This window comes from Nothoprocta perdicaria, unplaced genomic scaffold (genome assembly GCF_003342845.1).
Source record: "Nothoprocta perdicaria isolate Ctin4 unplaced genomic scaffold, notPer1 scaffold_32, whole genome shotgun sequence".
NCBI classification, from domain to species: domain Eukaryota; kingdom Metazoa; phylum Chordata; class Aves; order Tinamiformes; family Tinamidae; genus Nothoprocta; species Nothoprocta perdicaria.
Window position 1 is genome coordinate 1,551,790 of NW_020455555.1, and position 26,039 is coordinate 1,577,828.

General features: G+C 44.1%; 1 protein-coding gene and 1 long non-coding RNA gene across 2 annotated transcripts in view; one reads left to right on the plus strand and one right to left on the minus strand.

The window, feature by feature from the left end:
- RGR (retinal G protein coupled receptor) overlaps window positions 1-13,848 on the plus strand; it is a 31,902-nt gene extending 18,054 nt beyond the window's left edge. Inside the window, exon 9 of the mRNA XM_026043095.1 lies at window positions 13,836-13,848. The gene's annotated coding sequence lies outside the window, so the exon portion shown is untranslated. The remainder of the gene's footprint in view (window positions 1-13,835) is intronic.
- The window catches only part of LOC112950533, a 38,798-nt gene extending 17,614 nt beyond the window's left edge, over window positions 1-21,184 (minus strand). Inside the window, exons 1-2 of the long non-coding RNA XR_003250038.1 lie at window positions 21,129-21,184; window positions 16,212-16,387 (exon numbers count right to left, since the gene is read on the minus strand). This is a non-coding gene — a long non-coding RNA (uncharacterized LOC112950533). The remainder of the gene's footprint in view (window positions 1-16,211; window positions 16,388-21,128) is intronic.
- Window positions 21,185-26,039: the final 4,855 nt, after the last annotated feature.

The following is a 26,039-nucleotide window of genomic DNA, read 5'->3' on the forward strand; positions in this document are numbered from 1 at the left end:
AACATACTGATCTGCAGTATTATATCCAATATTATCAGATCATGCTAGTATCCCTAACAGACACTCATTATGTTCAGATCAGAGAAGTCATTTTTGATGTTCTGATGAAAAAATGGAATTCTAAAGAAAGCAAAAGCAATTTCCCCTTTTTATCCTAGATAAGATTATGCCCTATGCAAAGGACATAATTCACAGGTTTTGTTTCAGCAGCAAGAAAGGCCTCACACTTTAGATAGCCTTGAAAATAGGACTCCAAGAAAGGTTATTAAGCATCCACAACTCCAGATGAAGCTGGCATGTCCTCAATAACACTGAAACCAAGCTCTGGCTAAGTTTTCCTGTCCTACCTGTATGTACCATCATCCTAGAGCTGGACAAAAGAGACTGGAGTTTCTCTGCCATGCCACATGTTCTTCATGTGCTCCATTCCTTTTTTGTTGCATTCTTCCTAACAACTCCCATACCTCTGACCAGGACACTACAGAGTGACTTGGAAGTTGTACCAGCAAAAGAATCTGTACTCCTCCCTGCCTGTCAGCAGACTGTTTTGAACTGCATTACCACAGAACAGAAAAGTGAGCTGGTTTTGCCACCATAGAAGCAGAGGATGGTCAATGTTCCTAAACATGGGCCAAAGTGCTAGCAAATGGTTTGGTTCAACCTTAACCAAAGGTTCATTGTTTTGAAGAAAAATCTGAGTGGAGACAAGATAGCTAGTAGAGTTACTGAGTCAGCCCTCCACGTACAGAGAAAAYACTTGTCACGGAAACTCAGTACATCCAGCTCCTGGAATAGGGTCTGCCGGCCTTAGTCAGTGCACTGGAAAGTGGGATCAGGCGTTACATGTGGAGGCAGCCACCTAAAACTGACAATGAAAATAGAGTTTTGTCTCATAGCCTGTCTGCTGGGCCTTTGGCATCGCGTTTACTCACTTTCCTGTTTAGACCGTTTTCAAGAAAGATTCAGAATGCGGAACTAGGTACCTGAAGTCTTTCAGGAAAAGTGAACAGAAAAATCACTATTACRGCCCTAAGAGAAACTCTGACGTACTTGCACAGTAGTGCAGGGATTCAAATTCATTTGTTCTCAGCCTGACAGAACTCAAACATATGTTATCTTTCTCCCCAGAGAGGCCCTAGCACTGGTGCAAGGCTTGCATCACCCCAGTGAAAACACACTCCTTACAGAAAAGAAACAATATTTAGCAAACTAGAGAGGCAGAAAATCAGAGCAAGCCCTTCGGGTTTGATTTTTGACTAGAAGGGGAGTAGTCTGGCTCTCAATCTCTGCTTCCAGGACAATAGGGCAAGGGCATGTGCATTGCTAAAGAACACTTGGGCTTTCTCCAACGTACTTGTGAGGATTAGTAAGATGCAACAAACTTCTACTCCAAACCATGAAATTATCAAAGAACATACACTATAGATTTAAAACGTAACCAGTAACAGATCTCAGAACATTGCTGGTGGAAAGCCTGGGACACCAGGATGTCTCCTGCAAGAACAGGGGAATTTGAGTCAGACCGACCTGTTCTTGATCCATCATTATGGGATTCTCTATATTTGGTAGTTAGGTATTCAGCTGATACAAGTATGTGGTGTAATAAGAGACAGATCATAATTATAGGATGACTAGAACCACTTGGACAAAGACTTCTAATCTGACAATACATATATTGGCAAGCCTGTTTGAGATATAACTGGCTGCCTTGTTTGTATTTGCACAATGGAAGGCTTTGCTTTTAAAAAATAGGGCCTCAGATGAGGATTTAGGAGTCATTATAGATAATCGCCTCAATGTAAGCTCTCTGTGCAATGCTGTGGCAAAAAGGACTAATGAGATTCTTACATATGGGGGGGAAGGGAGAAAGAGTACAAAGCAGAAATAAAGGATTCAGCATCTTGGAGCAACACTGCCAAGACCTCTGCTAGGTTACTGAATCATGCCCCAGTGTCTGCATTTTAAAGAGGATCTGCAAACACTGGATGGAGCTCAAGTAAGCATCCAAGATGAATTCCCTGCCTTTAACAAAAAACACACAACCACACCAAACCTTCTGACGTGAGGGGTAAGGAGCTCAGCATATTCAGGTCACTGAGGAGAAATCAAACACCTTCATCACACTACATAGATACAAGCACTTGGAGGAAGATACAGGCAAAGAGCTTTCCAAGCAGGTTGGCAAAGATCAAATGAGTAAAAGCCAAAGCTAGATAAATTCCACCTCAAAATGAGGAAAAAATTCCTAGCAGTAAAGTAATAAGACAGGAACAGTTTATCAGGGAATCTAGCGAAACCACCACCACTTGCAGCATTTTAGCCACACGCAGCTGAAGATATGCCCTTAAGCACAGCTTCAGACATGCCCTTAAGTACAGCTTCAGAATAAATGATTAAGGCTGTCCTTTCTTGCTGTGGAATACAGCAGTCTGAGCTCTTTCACACATACCTTCATTTCCTCAGCCCCAGGCAGAAGATTGCCTCCTCTGTACTCAGCACACTTGCAGTGCTTCCATGGGCATAGTAAAATAGCATCTTGATAATGTTTCTCAGATACATGCAGCAAGGGAGCAAATCACTGTTTTGAGGTCACATTTGTCTCATGTTCAGAGAGAAGGGGTGATGAAGGCAGAGTTCATTACCCTTTCCTAAAGAAGTGACAACCACAGACAGGCACCAGATGGATGGGACCGTATTCCTTCTGAAAGGGCAAACATCTGTTTCTCCACAACTTTCTTACTCTTTTTGACAGGCAGGTCTATGCTGCAGGCATAAGAGTAGCTACGTGCAGTGAAAGACATCCCAGAAGAAATTTAAATACATTACTCTGGAGTTTGGGAGCCCTAGCTCAATGGAGATCAACACAAGTTGCCTACTTGATCTTCTGTGACCTCAGTTATTCACCCACCATATGTCCATTCCCTCCCATCGCATCCCTTCCTGTCCTCCTCCTACCCAACATCATTGCATGAGACACTTGCTTTCCTTTACAGTGCAAGGTCTGTGGAGCTAGTTGCACTTGTGGACGTTTCTCACTAATTAAACCCACCACAGAGACTGACAGCAATAGTAATAAGTTAGTGTCTTCCTGGGGCTCTCAGCTCTCCAGTCCCCTGAAGGACTAAATGCTTCACTTGAGCTCGAGTCATACGTTTAATAAACTGTCACACACAGGAGATCAGTCTAAATGATCTTACAATCCCCGAAGTTGTTTCTCTTTCTTTTATTATCCCAAACATGTTTTCTTTCTTTTCACAAGTCACTGGAGCAGAAGTTTATGAAGGAAAAAAAARAAAGTTGCCCACTAGGAATGAGATTTAACCTGCTGTCACCTGGCAGTCCATCCATCTCAGCAAATGCAGTGACTTCCAGTCTACATCATGATAGATTGAGCCCTCCCAGTTGAGCGAAACTGCTTGTCTCCAAGTACCAGCTTTTTCCCATCCTCACACAGCCTATTGCTGACAGTTGACCCTGAAAAGTCACCTACAATTTTTATAGCAGCTGTTTGATAGAATATGATCCATTGTAAAGGTGGGGACTAGCAGCAGGGTGGCTATTAACATATCTACCTGGGCAGATGAGCAAAAAAGACTTCACAATATGACATCTGGGACAAAAACAACAACACAACCCACACTCTTTTCCACACACCCACCATAGCATACAGATGCACTCACACCCCCTCACATATCATTAAGTTTTTTTCCTAGTACATCAGTAGCTACCACTCAATGTTTCTGAAGCTAAGGAAGATTTCTGTTCACAGACAGGCCCAGAATTACCCTGAAATGTTCTATTATTACTTTCAAATCTACTGAGAGAGGCACAAAGTCACTACTATCCATGTGCATTCCTTCAGGGATGGTTCCCTTTACAGGACTGTTGAACCCAGTCGCAGCTCAGCATCTCAGGCTGATCACCAACATGCCTCCAAGAGCAGGACTGCCAGCCCTCTTTCCAGCTAGTGTGGCAGCCCACGCTGGAGTGCTCCGAGGCGACGCTGCAGGCCGAGGCCTCACTGCACACAGTGCCACCGTGGCGATAGAGACCAGCGGCCACCGGGCCCACTCAGCTCCCTTCCCTGCTACGGTCAAGCCTATCACCTAAATGYAGCCTTTTGCAATTAGATGTATATAGTGGCTATATATATAATGTAATACATCAAGCAGCAATGAGTTTAGAACAGAAGCACTGGAGGGAGGGGAAAAAAAGAAAAAACCCAAAACAGGGTATTTTATGCCAATGAAAGTCAGTCCTGCCAACAGTTGACATCAGAAGCATCAGCTCAGTAGCACTGCCTGTAAGTGAAGGCTCCATTTAGCAGCACACAGCTCCATAGCTAGAGCTGGCTGAACCTCAGCAGCTCTGCACATGAGGGCGAAGGTACTGAACAAGGGAGCAAGACAAACACCAGTGGAACATGTAGCACTATAAACTGTTGTACGCTTTACTGCACAAATAACAAAAAACTAGTTATAATGCCTCTCTGTAGTTATAAGAGCTCATTACCAACAAGGATGGGAGTATAACATACAAAAATGAACACAGGACTAGAAAGATATCAAGTATCCCGATTACCTATTAATGTATGCTTAGATCCTGCTTTAAGCAAGCAGTAACTTCTCTTTCTCATGTCTAAGGAGCTCTGCACTTGTCAAAAAAGGTCGATTCATTGACTTTCCATGGGAAGAGTACTATGCCGCAAACAAGCTGCACAACTAATATAATATCCAAAGAGACAGTAATTGGTGTTTGGGCATCTTTAGATACTGCATAGGGTGCCTTTAAATGATGGACACAGCTTTTCTGGCTGAAAACTGTGTAGATATACATGGCAGAATAGGAATACAGAAGAGTCACCCTGTGGAGAAGGCAGTATATGCTATAAAAATCCCATTAAGAGGGTTTGTTATTTTAAAATCAAAGACAAGCAGAAATAAAAGGAAGTCCAGTTCAGATACTCTTCAGATGCCCATTTTGCTTTTAATTTGGTCACACTGAGGATGCAAAACACATCTGTAGGCAGCTGCAGAATATGGCTGCAAGAAGGTGGGGCAATGCCCCGTTACTGTGGGTGAACACAGGGCACCTCAGGCACCCAGTGACACCAAGAGCATCACAAGGCCACACACAAGAGGCCCAGCCCTGCTCAGCTGCAGGTGCAGTCTGAAGATAACAGCACCCAGGGGGCTTGTCAACCTTCAAGCTCAGGGCGGGGAAGATGTCTCAAAGTGAATTCTGCTTATCCTACTTTGGTTTTATTAAACTAGCATGTGAAAGTTGTGCCACATCTAACCTCAGGCTTTGGTCAAAGCTCCAATTACAAGGTTTTGAAGCAGCTCTGAAGCCCAATTAAAAAAAAAAAGTCTACTGCGTGTAGATCTAATCCATCTTTACCATTTTGCTCCAATGCACCTCTCTTGTTAGCTCCCTAGAATTAGATTTCTAATCTCAGATTGGCACCCCATTCTCTGCCACTCAAGTATCACAAACAGTGAGAAGATTACAGCCACTTAGGTAGTATCTATTTTCCTATAAGCCTTTTAGCACCATAAATGCTAAATATAGCACCCAGTTTAAATTAGCTTTAACCTCAGATTGACTCCAGTTAACTATGCAGAAACAGTCGTTTAGAAAAAAAACAAAGCTAGCACTTAAAATGATTATACTGCTTGATAAAACAAACAAAAACAATGACAAATTCTGTCTTTTTTTGGCATAGCAGGATTTGAGTTGATAGCCTGCAACATATGGGCAGATTCCTTACAATATTCACTACCAAAAACAGTCTTCTAAAAGCACTACAAACTGGGACAGCTCAGGCAGCTATTTTAGCAAATGGTTAAAATGGGACACCAGAGTCTTTTCTCCACTAGTTTCTCCAGGAGGGCTCCCGAGACCTTCATGAGGGAAACCCTTGGCTAGCACTGAGCCACCACTAGATCCAAAGTCACCCGTGAGAGGAATCAAACAGGATGAACACCTAGAGCAGGAAAGACTTCAGCAAAGCAAGTGCAAGGAAACCCTGAGCTGTACTCAGTAGCTGCTTCAGGAAGAAAGATGGTCCCAGCATCACAGGAGCAGTTTCACAAAGTGCTGTTGAAGAGCATAGCAACAAATGAGCCCCAATAACCAGGTCATCATTAGCAAGCAAACATGAGCAGCAACACCCTTACAGAAGTGAGTTCACTTCAAAGGCACAGTACAGGACTTAACGAACCTGCCAAGCTCCCTGTGCTTTATTACACTCTTCTCCATCACCATGTAGTGACAAAGAGTCTACCCTGAGCAAGCTTGTCATATTCTCATCCTGCAGGGAAAGACGGTCAAACCCTATCCTGGCATGGGAAATAGCACAGAAACGCAAAAGAAAATATATCTGATTGAGTCTGCCTCTCAATTTTGCTTAAGCTTTTTGTGAGCAATTAAACAGATGCCTAAAGCTGAGCAGTAAAATGAGTACTCCGGAGCTCTTCCCACAGTTTCTCTCCCCACTTGGAAGGCTGCCACACACACAGATTGTGATATTCTCCAACGTTCATTACTCAGATATACTCATCTGTTAAATACAGATTGAGAAGGGAGAATAGATAGGGCTGGTCAATAGCAAAATATCAAGTCAGAAAGTGTTCTTGTGAACTGCCATGACCACCACTTACAACGCTTTGAGTGCTTCTGTTTTAAAAAACTATGAAATCTGAGCAAAATAAACACATGGAAAAAAGATATTACAGTTCTATTTTGAAGCAGAATCAAACTGGCTGTGAACAAAGAGCTTGTCTCTTCACAAGCACAAYCTCCTTATGCTGCTTCCAGATTTTTTTCCCTCCGCTCCACACAGAAGTATCAATAACTTCCAGGCTCCTGAGCAAGTTCTATAACAGGATAAGCAAAACATTTCCAACTACTTTTGGACATAAAAATGAGGAGCAAGTCAGGAAAGATCAGGAGGAAAGAAAAGCTTGGGTTATTTAGGTGTTCTGAAGCTAAACCAAGCACTTCCTAACGCAATAAGTCACCTGTCCAAACGGTACTTAGTTGCACTGGRATGTGACATTGTCAAACACCATAGGGAATGAGAGATGCACAAAGATAAAGAAGGACAAAGATAGAACCACACGTTTAGAAATTTCTTCTGTTTTCTCTGTATCTGCATTTACAAATATATTTACCTCTTGACTACAACAGTATCTGAGCAGTGGGCTCAGATCCAGTCGCCTGCAGTTGGTGCCACGCAAGTGTCACAGATACGTTACACACCAGAAAAGAAAGTCATCTAGATCTCATACACTCCATCTAGGTCTTATTTTTTTCTGTTCACTTTCATTCCAGAGAATTTAAGTGATTTTTTAAAACCTCACTAGTGCTTTTTAAGAGTTTAGTAAGTTAAACATTGTATCTTCATTTCCTCATGAAACCCAGATTAGTATAACTTGAAACACCACCTCATACTACATGAAAGACTTTCCAAAGGTTTTTTGGAAACCAGGTTTCTTCATACTTATGGTTTCTATAATTTGCTTCAGGGACATCTAGCAGTGATTCCACTTACAGAAAAAGGAAAGAAAAAAAATCCACATTTGAAAATATGAGATCTATGTTCTAATGTAAATGGCAAACCCCTTCAGTACTAAGGGCATCATTTGTCAGGTGTCTTCTTTTGACTTTTACAAAAATACCATGTGACAGCTGCAAGAATCACTTGCTGCGGCTGCCCTGTGGGGAGAAGCTGACTGGGATGAGAGACACAGTGGCAACATCCCATAAACTATATCTATTGCTATGCAAAGGAAGCCTATTCCATAAACTACATCCATTTGTATGCAAGAGAAGCCTAACCTCTGAAGGAGGAATAACACATACTGCTCCATCTTGGCTCCACCCTGCACACTTTAGATCACAGACTTGAAGTCCTTAAGAACTTGTTACTATGACAGCCCTATTCATACACTATCTGCTCAAGCATTTGCTGGGCAATGGACGTAATCAACACTAAACAGAAYTTGCACTCAGGTGAAAACCTTTCCTTTCAGCTCATTTTCAATGATCTCCCATCTCATGGCGTTGTTTCTTCTGAGAAGTCAACATTTCAGCACCGTTATTGCATCCCTCTCACTGCCCTAAGGAGATGCACAGCACTCCATTGCCTTTCATTCAGCAGATACTCGCTAGGAGTGCACATTCATATGCAACCTGCAAAGGCCTGGAAAGCCCTCTTCCACATCCTATGAGGAAAGGCTTGCTGTAGGTAGCAGAAGGATTTAAGACCAGTATTCACAAAACASAGCAGAAACATTATTACCCAAGGACTCCAGGACGTGTAACTGCCCACACTGCTTGTGTGACTACCATGACCTAGTACAGCCAGCTGAGCAGCGCTGACCAAGTACAGCAAGGCAGAACGAACTTCTCTCCTACCAGTATCCTTCTCTACTAGAGAGATATCTGCCACTTCTCTCACTGCTAGTTTTACAGACCGCTCACTCCAAGAAACACATCCATGCAGGAATTTAAACCTTGTCCAACAAGGCACAGCCCCATGCAGGGTCACCTCGGGAGCGCTGGCTGTCCTGCCCATGCTTGCTACAGGAGACTCCCTCCCCGCCTGGCTGAAGTTTCATCCTCCTCCACTCAGTCCTGTGGAAATTACTCCTGCCAAAGGCTAACTTCTCCCTAACTAGGGCATCTACTTGCGTGCAATAGGAAAATAAGTCACYTCCCCGTTTCTAGGGCTCCCGTATTGTCAGATTTTTCTTCTGGTAAGGGGAAAGTGCTGTTGAGAGGGCAGCCCCCTGTTTGCTGACAGGAAGGATCCATTGCCCTGAGCACTCCTAAGWGCAGTTAGCTGGCACAGTGACCCGACTCCATTTACTGAATTGATTTGGGATGTCAATGTTTCCTCTACTGAGTGTATTTAAATTAATGGCTGCTAAAGCAGCTTATGTGACTTTTTAATCTAGCTTTTCCATCTAATCATCTGTGGAATGACTGTTTGAAAGAGAAACAAAGAAAAAATTGGGGCAAAACCTTCACCAACAGGCACTGAAAATGGTATCATGTAGCCATATCCATCTGTGTAACTGCAGTGCTTTGTTGCTCATTCATTACTGCTTGACTACTTTCCCAAAAACCTGAACATTTCTGAAGGCCATCTGAGAAGAGACACATCCACATGCTCTGCAAACAGATCTCAGGCAAGCTCAGAACAGGCTGCACTTCACAAAATTAGTTTCATTCATTAAACCATAAAATACCAACAGCCCTGTGAATTCCCCTCCCCAGTGCCTTCCTTCAGGGAGGAGAGGACATGCCCAACCACCAGGAGAGGACCAGTCCTTGCTTCATTCCCTGTTGTGTTTCTAAGGTTTGGGTTATGGCTGGTTACCATCAAGTGAAACTAGAGAAGCAGGGACATTCACAGGCATCTTTAAAGGCCCACTGCAATATGAAAAGACCAGCTCTGCTCAGACATGATCCAAGTTAAATGAGAAAGAACATAATTCCTGCACATTTACAGTGGAAGTCTCTGTACCATTTCCTCATAGGCACAAGAGGAAGCAATGCTCATCTCTTACAAGGCACTAAGAGACATTACATTATTTCCATCCTGCTATTCTCCTATGCCCCATGGCAATAGGGCAGGTTGCTCCAAGAGTCAGAACAGTGCAGTATTATCCCCCCGCAATGTGTCAGGCAACTCTTACAGTTTCAGTGCGGACAAAATAATTAACACCAGTGTTTGTAATAGGAATCACTAGATTTACTGCTTCTAATGCCTAACACACAAATTTCTGATGATTTTTCCAGCTCGTGTCCTGGCAAGCTTGCTTCCTCATCATGCTGTAAACCAAAGGGAACACAGGCTCTCATCCAGGTGGTACCACATGAAACTGCATTTCCTCCTCTGGACATTGATGCTACTGCTGCATTTTGAATACCAATAAATTTACATAAAGTTCACTTTTAAAATGAGTATTAAGCCAAGCAAATCTAATTTAAAAAACACTACTCAGAGCTGAGAATTTGTGATCCAAAATATAATCAAAATAAGTAGGAACACGTAACGCAGTCACATTTCCTAGCTGATAAACACTGTCCTCACTTTCCCAGGTGACAGCCCTGCTCCAGGGTGTGCCTCCAAAGGTGAAGAGTCACTTCCTATGTCCCCTCACGTGGGCAGGCAGGGGAAATCACCTCCATGTAATCTTATTCCAAGGATGATGGCGTTAGCTGGGCCAGCAGTGGGGAGGCAGGAGCGAACAGCTTCGCTCTGACTGGGCCGGCTGCCTCCTGAGCTCCCCAGGGGCTGAGGGGGCCCGCCCCGCACAGGGGAGGGCACCTCTGCTTTCCAGGCATCCCACCTCCTCCACACGCTGATGCCTGTGGTTATGGGAGCATCTGACCATACGCAACTTGAGAAGCTGCCAAAGAAAACAGCATGATCTACTTAAACAATTAGACCCAAGGCACAGTGGATTTCCATGTGATTACTKCATACCTCAGATTGCCACCGGACTTCAGTCACCTGAGAAGTGTGATAATCTCGCTGAAATACCTGCCCTGTCACACTTTATCACCAAGAGAAAGCACTGACATCTAAGCAGAGAGTTGTTCCTTTCATGTGCACTTAGACCCAGATCTGGCACAGACCCATGCCGCTCGCAGAAAGCAGCCCCCTCCTTCGCTCAGGCCAGCGCACAGCTACGCCCCAAGGTCACAGCAGAACACACGGCACCAAAGGGGCACTGCTGGCCAGCTGCGCATGCCCCTGGGAAAGAGAAAGGGCACTTGGTGCCACACACTCTTTCAAAGACACACCATCACACAGAGGAAGCAGCTGAATGCAGAGCATCAGTCCACAGCCTCAGAAAACAAAAGGAAAACTGCAGGTCTGAGATGACTACTTCTTCACTTTCAGAAATGGCTCTGTGAGCTCTTGAGGGAGCAGCAGCATCTCCTTCAGTCCATGCTGAAGCTTTGCAGGGGCACAGGCCATTTTCTTCTGGATTTTAAGTCACAGAATAAGTGAATCAGATTCTCTGGAAAAAAAAAAATTGTGTCCTCTTGTCCTCTCCCAACACTCACTTCGTGGCTTTATGAAAAAGATTTGATTTGATAAGTAAAAACAGAGTCAGACGGGTGTTTAAGTTTAGATGGCACCCGAAGGACGTCCAGACAYAGAAAGTACTTTTTGAAAGAAGGATGAGGTAGAGATTCATCTCRGGCCCCAGTTAGAGAAGAGCTGAAGTCTCTCAAGTGCTGACAGCCCCTTCCATTCAACTACCTAAGGGAGGTAGCCAGGACTTGGCTTCTAGCTGTTCTGGAGTTACACAACACAGAGCTCTATAGCCAAACTCGAAGCTGCAGCTCTGCAGGCCGATATCCACAGACAGCACCGGAGCAGGACACTTCACTGCCCCTTCCTCAATCCTGAGCCTGCCAGGGAGAGCAGCTGTTGGGCATTTTGTGCTCTCACAGACAGTGAGGATTTCACAGTGAAATCCTTGGYGTTGGCTTTGACAAACAGGGAGCAACCAAAGATAACTGATGATGGTGTTCCTGCATCTGAGCAGATTGCCCTTAATGGCAAACCTTGCCAGAGAAAAATTTACATTTTTAAGATTCAAATAACYGCTCTTCACCAAATTCATCATTTCTAAGTCTATTATGTAGCACATCGTCACTGACCTTATGTTACCAAATTTCTGATAATGGCCATAGATTAGAGCTGTTTGGTTGTGACACTGTAGAGATCTTAAATATTGCACCCCTGTTCCAGAGGGGAGGAAGCTTTAGCCAGGAACTTGGAGCATGTTTGGAGAACACACAGCTAAGACTCTCGCACAAATTCCCCTTTGCAGGCAATAGAATCTAACTTCAACGAAAGCCCTATGTGAGAAAAAGTTGTTAAACTGACAAATCAAGTAGAACTCAAGGATGCTAAAATTCTTTTCTGAAAAAGTATGTTGACAAATTGCTTTTAACATCTTTTAAACAATTTTACCACTAAATACATATCATTATGCTAGATAAGATTCAATGAAAGTATTTAACTGAACATTTGTAAACAAAATATTGAAACAGGCACGCATACACACACCTGCCACCAGTCTGAGGCATGAAAGCTCAATGCTGATATTTCCGTATGGAGTTCTGTATATCAGCACTRGTCAACAATACTTAAAGCAACAAATTTCTGCTTGCACTGATGAATAATGGGGAAGTACAAAACACAGGTTTATATAATCAAGCTTCCAATATAAGAGAATTAAGCATGTGAACTCCATCAATATATAGGCAAAAATAATTTCTTCATATGCCACATTAAATTCCTTCTCATCTCAGTAAAGGAAGTCTTACACACAAAAGGTGGCATTAAATCTGTGTGTTATGGAATGAGAAACCAGCAGCTGTTCCATAGCCTAATGCAAACGCAATATAAGTTTTCACACCAAGAAGATATGCAGGAATGTTTTCCTGTCAGTAACAATAAGATACTAACAAGTAAATAGCAGTAGGTTACAGTAAACAAAAGGGATCCCATTCTGTGTCAGCCTGCRTCTTCTATAGCAACCGACACGTGTGAAATAAAATTAAATTCTATCAAAGAATGTTTCTCCATCTGCTTACGCTTTACATCTTCTGCACGTTAATCTTCCTTTACTGCCAAAGGCCTCCCTAGGTGGCAGGCAGAGGATAACCAGATCCTCGCAGGCACGGGAAGGGACTTTGCTTTTTTATTCTCCCCTCTTTCCCAAAAAAATACAYGGTGCCTTTGCACCATCTACTGGTGAATGACAATGAGTCACAAACAGCCGGAGGAGCCTGGCCCTAAAAGGGGGCTGTCACATACATTTAACTACTGACAAGGGACTTTCAGCTTCAACAGTTTATTTTTTAATATCATGGTATTCATGATGTTAGTTCTGTTTTAGCCAAGCAATCTACTGAGTTTAARTGCTGTTAACGTTTCGCTACTCATGTGATTAACAAATACTGGAAGGGAAGTGCATTTAAATTCCTTGTTTTATGATAATATCCTTATAAAGTGCATTTAAATTCTCTATTTTATTATTATATTCCTGTAAGGTCATTCTTTTCTTCGCTTCTCTTAAGGAGGGATCCCTCTTTTGCTGAATTGACAGGATACTTGAACACAAATAAATAGAAACAGTTAGTAGCAATGTATCATTAAATAAGACAACTAGAGAACACACATTTGCCAGTTACTGAAATTAAACCTTTACTATGAAGCCAAACCCTCTGTTGTAGCCTGGAYCTTCTATAGGATCAGCAGCAGATATATAATGATTTTATCTACATTATTGGTAGATGATAATCTACCAATGATTGTAGGGTGCAGACTTTTTATATATATATATCCTTATCGGTATTATTTATTCACTTAAGTAGCCGCAGGGAAGTGTTCATGTTACTCATGTGAAAAGTATTCAAGCAAGTTATAGAAGAAGTTAGTCCATTACAGCAGTTTATGAAGAAAGGATGGCAACAAAGCCATTCTGAAAGAGCAGCTCCATTCTAGTTCTAACCAGAAGGTGGCATTAAATAGCCACAAACCTGCTCCCTGTGTCCCCTGCTGCACTGCCTGCCGTGCCAGAGCATGGGGCAGCCCTGGGCACTTCACATGCCTGCACATCGTCTCAGCTAGGTAATCTTGTGATTAAAGCAATTAACATAGTTAAAAACTCTTGCTAAATGGTAAACCGAAAAGCTCTATTTCTTCCCCCATCTGGTTCTGCTGCAAGACCGGCCTCTGCAGTGTCTAACAGACAGTCACAGCACTCTGATGGGCCCCACATGCCAACACAGAGCTCTGCTTTCCAAGCAGGCACATCTGCATCGAGGAGTCTCTCGAAGTTTGCATTGAGGGGGCTATTTGCCAGGCTCTGCAAGTCGCCTGGAAAAAGAGTCCTTGGCTCAAGGCTGCACAGGGAGGCAGAGCAGCCCCACAGTTGCTGCTGCTGCCGCAGCCACTCGCTGCACCCTCCGAGCCTRCTACCTCTGTGGAAAACTGAGCCCCAGTAACCCCAAAGCACCAAGAGTCACAATGAARCCAGGGAACATTACTTCATGGAATGGCATCGTCAAAACGGACTGGCTGGAAATGCTGACCCCAAGTACAGACAGCAGTGTGTGACCCCAGTGACCCCAAGCACAGGGTATCTGCCAATTCAAATAACATAGAGGCACCATTTAATACCCATTAAATACATTACAGACAACACCTTAAAAAAAAAAGAAAACTCATGCATTTATATTTAATGAACCAGAGCAAATTCTGGTCTTTCCTTTTCTTTGGAATACAATTAAAGGCAACTGACAAGACAGTCTGTAGCAAACCCACCCCAACTTCCACTGGGCATGGTTTAGGGAGGGCAGCACATGCTGTACAGTCTTAACAGCTGCAGAGGGGCACCTCAAACACTCAGACTATTTTCAGTGGACTGCATTTCCTGGGATATTCTCYGCTTCTATCCTATGTCGAATGAAAAAGGCAACCCAAGAGGAAGCAGTAGTTTGGCTGGACTCTCTGTGAGTTTCCACCAAGCCCCAGGACAGCAATGCCCCTTCTCTCTCAAGCAGAGCTTTAGCATAACTTCAGGGAGGCGCTCACATCAATCGTTCGGCCAGAGAGCTCCCACATCTTACCAGAAGAGAATGTACCTCTAAATGATTCATAGCACTGGGGCTTTACACAAATATCATGGAAGGAATATAGGTAAAAAAAGCTCAAAATCTCTTTCAGAGGCTTGAAGTTAAAAAAAGCCCACACCTGTATGTGCATATCCATGCACTGACACAAAGAGAAAACCTTACAGTCTCGTCTTATATTTTTAATACTACCCCACCTAGCCACCTTTTGTCTAGGACAAAAAATAAAAGCACTTAAAGGCAGAAAAAATAAGTACGAGTCTGAACTTACAACAGAAGCATCAATAYTTGGGATACTTCAGTTCTAGTGCAGGTTAAGACTGGGAAATATGAAATGCTCTGACTTCCTTTTTGCTGTGATCATTTTCAAACACACAAGGAGACTCAAAGCTAGGAAAAAACCAGAGGCCAGGATTACTCTGTATTTACAGAGAACAAGCAAAAATATAAGCTATCAATAAGAGACAGATGAATAAGACAAAGCTCTATAGTAACTTTCCTTAGGAAATAATGAAGAGAAAGATATAGTAATATTTTGATTTCCACTTTTCAAATAAATAATCTGCAGAGGTCTAAGTGCATGGTGAGGGTTTTTCTTTTTTTCTGGGTGGTAGTGGTTCATAAAAGGCACAGGTTGCTCCAGTGACAGATATTTCAAGAAAATCAGCTTTGCCAACATTCACATAGTAGCCTAGACCAACTGGGCATTCAGTTCTGAGCACCAGTTTTCAGAGAGAGAGAGAAAAAAAAAAAAACCAAAATTCAGGTCTGGAAGCCTTGCTGTTCRGGTCATCAGTCAGCCAGATTAGCAGAGCTTCTCAAACATCCACAAATTGAATTTTCATTCCCTGGGACTTGATGGTGGAAGGACAAGCAGAGGGCAGACCAAGACCAGCTCTCACCAGGAAAAAAGCTGGATGAAGTCAAGGGCTGTATCTGGACCCAACATACAAACACASGGCGTGGGCCCTGTTACTGCTCCGTGAGGGAATTTAAGCAAAGGAGAGGTTTTGAGTTAAAGGGTGATGGCAGGCGAGTGCAGACCCAAAGCTTGCTGCTACTCAGCTTGAAGCACGTGGAACTACTGAAAGCTGCTGGGTCCTCAGAGACGGAGGAAATGCAAGCAGAGCCCCCTGAGGGAAACCATATTTCAGCAGGTCGTGAGCAAGCCAATAATGATTTCCACTTCATTTGTATGTGCACTGAGCATGTTGGGCATTACTTCAGAGAGATTGGGGTCAAAAGTTCAATGAATATAGATCTTTCCTAAACACACCACACCACCAGAAGCATCTGAATCACCCCTTAGAAAAAAAAMACACACACACASAGAGAAACCCAGGTTTGCCCTAGCCCTTGTTTCCCTGCCTTAAAAGGGCTTCCCAGCTGAGGTCCGTTACACAATGGCATGCAGTAGCACTTTAACAGTCTCTCCTGTCAACAAAAATATACCCACGTTTCATTCTTCATTAGCAAAATAATTTAGTTGGTTCCTTATGTGAAACTAGTGCCCTGAAACCAACTCCAAAGCTTACCTTGCATTCTGCTTCACTATCGTGAAGTTTTGCTCCAGCAGCAGAGCACAGAATCAACAGGAACAGCATTCACGTTGTGATCTCCATACAGCCTTTTTATGTCACTGCTGCCCTGGACCAGCAAGACTCATCCTTTCCTCTAGGATCTCTTTAGGATTTCTTCTAAAGAATCATACCTAAAATACAGGAGAAAAAGGAGATGATGCATCTATGAGGGAATGGGAAGGAAGCCATCTTCCTTGAACTATCAACAGGTGAGGGTAGAATATTACAGAGGGGCCAATTGGGGCACTCAAATTAGCCACTGCAAATACACCCTCTTGCAGTTAATTGGAGGACATGCTCCAGCTCCCTCTGTAGCAGCACTTGCACTGTAGCTGACACCCTAGCACCAGTTTCAACATGCACTTTCTCACCACACAGGGTGCAGGACACCCATTTTTCCAGGTAGAAACAAAGCACTTGCTTTTGATGATATCCACAATGGGCCCAATGTGGAGCAACATTCTGCTCCTAAACAGATAACCAGCCTGAGAGCAAGAGAAGGACTTCTTTGACCGGTTTGTAAGGGTTGAAGGTTTGTCTAGAAGCTGCTGAAGACCTCAGAGCTCCATTTCTTCTTACCAAATTGTGAGAACTCAAATATGTAAGTGAATTTGCAAGTACCTGCTAGGTGAGAAAGGCATAACTTATGATCTGGAACAGGAAYCAGGCTGCCTTCTGCTCTCCCACCTCACCCCCTGCCATGACCAATAGCCACAGGAAGGAGAACATGATCTTTCAGCTTCCAGTGCACTGCAGTTACAAGTACGCTGCCAAGGAGCACACTTAGAAGAGCCTAGGTTCTTAACTGTGCATCACATACAGGTACCATCTTGTGTTCCTTAGAGGAAGTTCTGAACCATCCTTTTACCCCAGGGAAGTCAGACCAGATGCTGGTTCTGCTGCTGCCACCCACCCGTTCACCTCTCACCCTCAAAGCCTGGGGCAGCTCCTCTGCAAACCAAGATACCCCTGGCCACGTGGAGCAGCTGCAGCAAGCAGCTCCCTTGTGACCATCACTGCAACAGCTCTCAACAGGGAGGGCAAAGCACCCCTGTCTGCTTCACTGCTTGGCTCCCCGTTACACAGCAGGAGAGGCTGGCACAGAGCTGACTTGGTTCCATGGCCACAAGRGGCACTTAGAAGAAGGATCCGCCAGTCGATGCCTCTGTCTCTTGGGAATTACACCTTTAGCTCACCCTTTAGGCTTTGGGGGACTGACAGACTTACAATACCTACCTCACACATTTCTTGACACATGGCAGAGTTGTCTCCTCCTACACAACCACAGAGTCTTCCCCTGGGAGTTTCTCCATTCCAATTACATTACTACTGGGGGAGTAAGAGACATGCTACGGAAGAGATGAGAGGTGACCCTGCAAGCAAACGTTTCCTCTATTTGTGCAAAGCACCCACTTGTAACAGCCACTAACCTCCTGTCTTCTGTGTCTTTCCTGACAAATACTCAAGTGACACAGGCTCTGATGACTTGCCAAGTTTCAACATGCAGTTTTGCCTTTCTTTACATYGAAGTGGCAGAGAAGGAGAAGATTCCTGCTGTACCCATCCATATTACACTGCTTGCACTTGCAGACAGATGGTGCTTTTCAGCTATGTCAGCCTCTGTGGAGCGAGGGGAGGAACGAAAATCTCCCAGGGAACAGAAGAACGCATCTTTCAAGAAAACCTCAGGCGAACTCAGGGGAAATAAGGGAGGAACAAGGGCTATTATTTATTTGTACAGGACTTGATTGAACTATATTAAGGTAATGAATATTGGCTGYGAAAGAAGAAGATTCATTTCTCCAGAATGCACGTGCAGTTCCCTTGAACTGTAATAAGAGCTTGCTTGCACGCTCTTGGGATATAAGCCTACCAGGCACACATTGTCATTTTGACTTTTCACTAGCAAAAATATAAAAATAGAGGGGCCCCTATTACTCATCTTTTCAGAAGCTTTTCCTTTTCCCTATATTCCAGAAATCAAATTCACCAGAATTACACCACCACAATGTAAATCTAGTATGAAGCATGAGTGCCTTTTCCACTGGTACTCACTTGCACTGCAAGCCTGGGGCAGCTCGCTAAAGCACACAGGGAGTGCTGGGCGACAGCCTCCTTGAGTCAGCGGGCAGAGGAAGGCTTAGCTAAGCCGCACCGTATCACTAGAGGCGATTCCACCCCATTGCTTATGCTCCAGTTCCACTGACATGAAAGGCACAAGCTGCCTTATTTACACACACGCGCTAGTGCACTCATTCACACACAGCTGCTTTCCACCTTGGAGCCATAAAAATTAATAATAAAAATAATTAAACCTCTGCAGTCTTCAAGCATTTGGAAGCCCCAGAGGCCCGTTGTCAGGTCCTCTGAAAACACATCAGCCTCCTCACAAGAGAGATCTGGGTTTGGTTCCTAGAACCTGGCTGCCAGAACCAAAATGCCTGATCATAACACTTAAGCAATAGATTATCCCACTGTATCGACCTGCCCTGCTCTGGGTTAATTCTTTTAATTGTCTCAGCACATCTTTTCCCATTAGGCTGATGTAACTTGTTTAAGTATACCCAGATTGATTTATGCCAGCATGAGGGACATTAATCAGATGCCAGCTCTCCAGTTAATGCGCTCTGTAGGAAATGCTGGACAAGAGCCTCCTGCATGGGTGCTCCAGCCCTCTGCACTGAAAGCAGAGAGAGCCTCACAGCAAGGGCAGAATTAGGCTACACCAAAAGGGCTTCCGCCGGCCTCACTGTGCAAAGCGGGGTCACTGTCTCCTGCTCGCAATTCTCTAGTGCCATTTTCTTTAAGTACAGCTGCAATCAAGGAAATGGAAAGTCTCATTAAAAGTTCACCAATACAAACTTACTGGAGCCCACTAAAATCCTAAAACCCCGTCAGAAAGAGATATCTGAAAATACAACCTGGTTTGCCTCTGCTTAAAGGGTCAGTCCCTCACAGGAGACATTCAATGTCCTTTACCTCCCTGCTGTGCATTCCCTGCAATTCTCCTTTCATTTAAGGAATGTGTGTCATAGAAGCCTGCACAGTACAGACTTCCTGCCTGATCATGCAGTTTAGATGATGCAATTCAGAAAACAATGTTCATATGCTGTAGAAGTAGTTGAAAAATAGAAGTTATATTACAATTCTTACCAGTACAAACTGGTAGTTATTAGGAAAAGACAGAAACTGCAGATAAGATAGGAACTGCAGATCTAAGCTACTACTATCACTGTGTAGGCTCAAAAATAAATCATATATACATATATACATCCAAGTAAGAGGAAAGAAGTTGAACTGTGGGCGAGCTTGACCCCCAACTTCATGCTTCTACCAAAAGAGACAAGCAGACACTGCTGAGCACACAGCCCACTTGCCCAACTGCCAAAGCAAACAGGCACATTGTGATTCTGCCTCTACCCAATAGAGCCGAGTGCTCTGCCACCACAGCGAGAACATTTCCAGTCCCTCACTTTCCCACCAGCACTGGGGCTCAGTGCAAGACCCAGCTCAGCAGCCTCCCCTGGGCACCACTGCTCAGCTCTGCCTCCGTTAGCCGGCACATCTCAGCCTTCCCGGATTCCCAAATTCTTTAGCCAGCTGTCTATACAACTTTTTTGAAAAGGAGTTACTGATGTGCTGACAAGCCTCAAAACTTGTTATCAACTCCCACCACTTACAGCCTAGTGCTTGCAGATTCAAAGGGAATGGGAGAAAACAATTGTGCAACCAAAAAAAAAATTCAAAACACAGAAACTCTCTCAAGCTACATTTCAGCCCCATCTTTGTCCCTCAAATATGGTCAAATGGAAAGCACTTTGGGTGTTAGAAGAAAGCAAAACAGAGGATACTGCAAGTCATGAAAGCAACCAACTCCACAGCAGCAACAGAGGCAAATCCCACAGCTGAAAGGCTTCCGAGATGAGACAGTGAACGCAGGGGGCTGCTGGCAGGGAAACGCCTCAGGGTCCCTGTCATCCAGTGGGAAGAGTCACTCTAAGCRACCTGCTGAGAAGGCCAGAAAAAACACCATACAGACGAAGGCACAGACAACCCCTTCTCCCGAAGCAGGGGGCAAAGCACCAGCTCCCCCAGCAGACACAAGGCTGCAGAAAGGAGAGAGGTGCCTGGTGTCCACCACACGGCAGAGCTCCTCCAACAGCTCCAGGGGCTGTGCTCTGCCTGGCCACAAGGCTGGTACTGGCCGCCCGGGCAAGAGCCCCACACGCAGCACCAGCGACAGAAAGCAGAGAGTTCCCCCAGCTCTGCACAGGAAACTGCAGAGAGCCACTCGGTAGCTTCCTGAATAAAACAACAACTACAGGAACACACCTTCCCCCTTCACAGTTCTCCTGTCCTGCCTGACTTCTCCGCAGTCAGATGCCTCTGCACCAGCTCAGCCCTGCCAGGAGYCCAACAGCAGCTGCCCCACCAATAACCTACCTGCTAAGAACAGCTAATTCTTACTTTCAAACCAAAAAACAGTAAGGTAATTCTAAAARTGCTATTAGATAATTCATACAGGATCCCCTCCCTTCCCTACACGTACACACACACATTCAATGTGTTATTAATTATGAATTATTCATGCAGCTCTATTCAAAAATATCAAAGGCTGCTTTGATAGATCTAAAAGAACCAGCATGAACCTCTGCCCTTTTTACCTCCCTAGAAAGGGCTCCCCAGACAGAGAGAACTGCACAGGCTCATGACCATATGCTGCTCCAAAGCAGCACAGGCAGAAGGGATCTCAACAAACAACACAATGAAATCAGTGCCTTGGCTAGCCTGCCTCTACCCATGGTATGTCCCAGCCATTCCCTTCAGCAGCAACCCCAAATCAACACCATCTTGTCCTCACCCAACACTTACCTCACTTGCAGTCCAACCACCATCTTCCATCCAAGTCTCAGCCTCCTCCTCCTCCTCCTCCTCCTCTTCTCCCAGAGCAGAGGGCCTCTAGGCACCTGATACCACTTCCTAAATTTGCATAGATACTAACCCTACACACCTGCAGTTACCTACAACCTGGCTTCAAGGACCACTCAGCTACACCCTTAAAAAGGAAAATTTTAGACCTCCCCCCATCCTCAGGTGTTTTCAATATTTTGAAATACCACAGCCAGTCAACATGTTCAGTGGGAGGAGGAAAGTTCCAGAAATATACTTTCTTATGAATAAAGGCATGCAACATGATAAATGAGCAAATCCTGTGATAAATCCTGTTACAAATGCATCTAATGTGCTTGTAAGAAATGCACATGAGTAAATATCTAAGTACAAAGGTAATTATTTCAGATTTGCCTTTTCTGACTTCTGTAATTCGTACAAGAAAACCGAATCCAAAACAAATTTACTCTGTCTCCAGGACCCTACTGGAGACACCTGAAGACTACTACACCTACTATTTCAATAGTGGCTCAGAATTGCCTCCTCACTGATAATTTTGTAGTAACGTGCTAGAAAATCTCCAGATATCTGAGGTTTTCCAAAACAGCGATTCCTTCCACTTGGGCCAACATTGATCCCTTCACATACTACCAAATGGGAACATTGCCAGTTTATTCCAAGCACTGTTCTGCAGGTGGCATGATGAGAGTGTCCAGCATAATGAAAACCTGCATTTAAGCAGTCAGCAAATCAGACTGTCAATCTGACACCATTCTAAGAGCAATAGAAAATATTGCTGGCATTTGTGGGGGTGTGAAGATACCTATCGTGCTGCCTTAGCTTCGGGAGGCTGATAACTAAGAGAAAGCAAACAAGGAACTTGATACAGGCTACAGCAAAGCACAGAAGGGTGCACACAACTGACTAGTGCAGAAAAAGGAAGCAAAGCCATTGAAAAATATCTTTAGTTCCTGTTCACTGCAAAACCAGATGACAAATGAGTGTGCAGGTTAACTTTTTTGAGTTTTTATTGAACAACAATAGATTCTGTATTTTTACAAATGACAAGTTGAAAACATTTCTCTATGGCTGGCTCAAGAACTTTTGGACAGGCTTCCTTAAGGGAGTAAAGGAAGACAGGGCAGGACAAGAATGATGCTAAAGCTCTGAGACGCAGTTGTTGGGAGGGGCAGGATCTTTACAGACAGACCTGCTTCATAGACCTGCTCCTTAGATCTCAAAGAAAACTGATATCAGTGCATCGCTTGCGGTTCCCATCTAGTCTGTGACTGACAGAGAAATAATCCAAACACATAAGAAGAGAAAGGGATGATTTAAGGTGACACGTGGAGGGGGCCTTTGCATACAGGGAACAAAACAAGAGAAGAAATGTCAAGCTGAACAAATTAGGAGACTGCTCAAGCAGTGCACAGAGAATGATTCTCCAAAGAGGCAGTGGAAATGCCATTGGCCTAACCATTTAAAACCAAAAGGATTAAGAGCTTATYATAGAGAATAACATTATAATTTAATAGTTCTCTTTTAACTCTAACTGCACAACTGTCGAGCACAACTAACAAGAACATCAACTTTTGCTAGAGCTAACATAAGCTTAGACTGCTTTTTCTCTTTCTCTTCTTTCTCATCTATTTTTCTGCCTCACGCAAACATTATTTGCCAAAGACTGAGGCAAGATGACAGCAGTTTTCCAACCATGTGAAATATGGGTACAATGTAAAAGAACCCGATCATTTACCATTCCTTAAAAAAGATGCTATGACAACCATTTTTAAAGAAAGCCTTGCTTATTAGACACAGCTTTTACAGAAATGGATGGGCACACTTTAATGCACAGTCCCCGTGCCCAGTTACCTCTCTATCACATCTGAAGCTTTGATGAAGAATTACAACAGACAAGGTCTCCCCACTGCTGAAGCTGTGGCGAGGAGCTGTTCCTGCTCGTGGCAGCAGCACTGTCGATTTGATGGGCTAATGCTGACCACCTAGGGACTCTGTCTGTCCTAGGCTCCCAGTCACATGAAGAAGTCACACGCTGGGGCCACGTTCTGAAAATAGACTTTATACTCTACTCTCTTTTCTTCCACTGCTCCTCTGAAGATTATAACGTACTTGTTAAGTGAGGTGAGTCTCTCCTGTTTGACAGGATCAGATGTGCAAGTCTTTTAATCAGAAATCAGGTAGAAAAAAACCCACAGAAATAGCTCAGCACTAAGTGCTAAAACATATTGCCATATCCTTAAGAGGACAAGCTGTGTATTGCAGACATTAAGTACTAAGGCTATTAAGAAAATTAGTATTTTGCAGACATGAAGAACTCTCACTCCCTGAGTCATTGCATTTGGACTTGACTCCTTGTATCAAAAAGTTTTTCTCATGTCTTAGGGACACTCAATTAACTTCAGTCCCTCTTGACAGCAGGGTGCATCACATCGCTCTAAGATCACCCTCACAGAACATTTAAAATAACCGTCACTCCAAAGCACAAGGACTATCAAWTCAGTACGAAGCAAGACAAGCAAGTGCAGATTGCACACAGTCATTTTTTCTGTTTAGCTACAAGCATATTTATTTTTATATGTAGATAGAAACATATCTCATTTTCAAAACTTCCTTAGTTAGGTCTCTCTTTTGAAGTTAAAATGAGTGTCAGCAACAGAACTATCAAGTAGTGCTAAACCCCACTCATGTCTCACTTGAATTGATACCACAAACAGAAGGATAAGTTTATATGATTACACATATATTATATRTTATCTGTTCCTGAAAGCCTGGATATCTTAAATGTGATTTCTATTTCAGAGCCTTTTTTCTGGAATAAATTCTTGAATAGGACAGAACTGTGAGCTTCCCGGTACCTGCCTTCAGCACAAAGCGAGCAGTAAGCAAGCCCACTCCAGCCAATTCCCTCTCCACACACATCTCAGACCTTCTCTGTCTCCTTGACATTAAACGAGGGTTTCCAAAATGGACTGTTCTGCACCGCAGGACAAATGAAGTACATTCCCTCCTCCGCATTCTCTGCATTCCAACCAAAATCAGTGTCCTATCTTCTGCACTTTGGGACAGCAGAACAAAATTTAAAGTCACTTTCCCTCATCTCACCCTAAAAGTCCTTATCCCAAAGATAATTATGACTTTCTAAGCCAAACACCAGGGAGTCTTATTTTAATTTTCTGTGCATCCATCAGCTCCAACCACATTTGAGGGTACATCTTCTCCCCATTAGTCCTGTCCAGTCAAAGAAGGACACGTAGTGATGACGCATCTGTTGTAGATAACGATATCAGCTGATTTGATTTACTAAGAAAGCTAAATTTATTATGCAACATTTTACAAGTATAATTCTGTTTTCCCTTGATGGCATAAATTCAATATTATCTCCCTTGAGACAAGAGAACCAGTCCCTTTATTATCCAGACGTGACCCCCWGAGCCAGATTCCATTTTAGAGACGGGAAATGGCCATATCTCTGATTAAAAGGGAAACTTTAATCAAATAAAGTGCCTCAACAAGCAAGAGCCAAGATTCCAATACTCCTGCCTGCCACRGAGCAATAATCCAAAGTCACATCTCCCCCCAGCCCATTACCATCTCTCAYAAACGTGACATCCATCCAAAGAAGGAAGAACATCCATCAGCAGTTTTCTTTTTTTATTAAGAGCTGTTCCTCCTCCACTCATGTTTCCTCTTGGGAACACTTCCGTAACGTGCTCCCTCCGGGTCTGCTTTGGGAGCTCTGGGAGGAGGAGGCTTGGGGCTCRGTTTGGCTTTTTTATTTTTTGCCCACTACCAACAAGACAAGGTGCTCACAGATAACAAGTAACCTACACCATGCAGCCAATGCAGCAGCCATGTGCTGGGCATCTCAGTACCCTTTAAGTAAGACTCTTCTCTTCTCTTGGATACTTTCCATCTGCACTCTGAAACAGTCTTTTTAAGCAGTTAGAGTATTATCCTCTTTAGAGTCCCAGCTCAAGAGCTTCAACCCTACGGCCAGTGGTGTATTCCTGAAGTTTTACATCATGGGCAAGGAATGAATAACAACTAATGTTAGTAATGACAATACGGATGTCCAGGAGTATTATTAAGTGTGCCTTAGGCCTCCACTCCTGCGCAAGTGCGATCAGATCTGTATGCTGCTCCATGCAGAGATCTGTCTTAAAGCCTTTCTGGTCATCTGGACAGTTTTCTTTCAATCGAGCTGGCTACAGCAACTGACAGAATAAATTACCTCCCTTTTGGCCACAGCAGCCCAGCGCAGTGCTACGCAAGCAAATGAAGGAGCCTCAACTCCTCATCCACTCACTCATGCTTCAGCTTCAAGATCTAATTATTTCATACATCAGTCTGCAAAGACATTCCTTGGAGCARCCCACGTGTCATTTCTGCTATCCGTGTAATGGTTTTTACCCTTTATTCAAGCCCCAAGTAACTTGCTAACAGCAGCGCACCTGAATGAGTGACATCTCTGCTTCAGAAGGCTTGCAGCTGGAGTGGCTGGTTGGACAAACGTGGCGAGATTCCTACATGCTTGTTTTTCCCCCTGCGTGTTTGTCTGTGTGTTATTTATATACACACCAGTGCTAACTGCACCAGCCTCTGGTTTCTACTCTTAAACCGCCTCCAAGGACCGCTCTCCTTTCCCGGGGTTGAGGTGCTCACCTTCCCACCGCCCGTTCCTGGGAAACCCCGACCCCCGGGGCCGTCTCCTTGCGCGGTTCAGACATRGCCAAAGGAGAGGGTGCGGGCACACTGTGCGGTGCAGGGTGTGCGGGCTGCCCGGGGCCCGGCCTCTGCGGGCAGCCCCGGGCGGCCCCGCCTGCCGCGGCGCCGCAGCCCCTCGCTGTGGGCAGTGCGGGGGGAGGCAGCGGG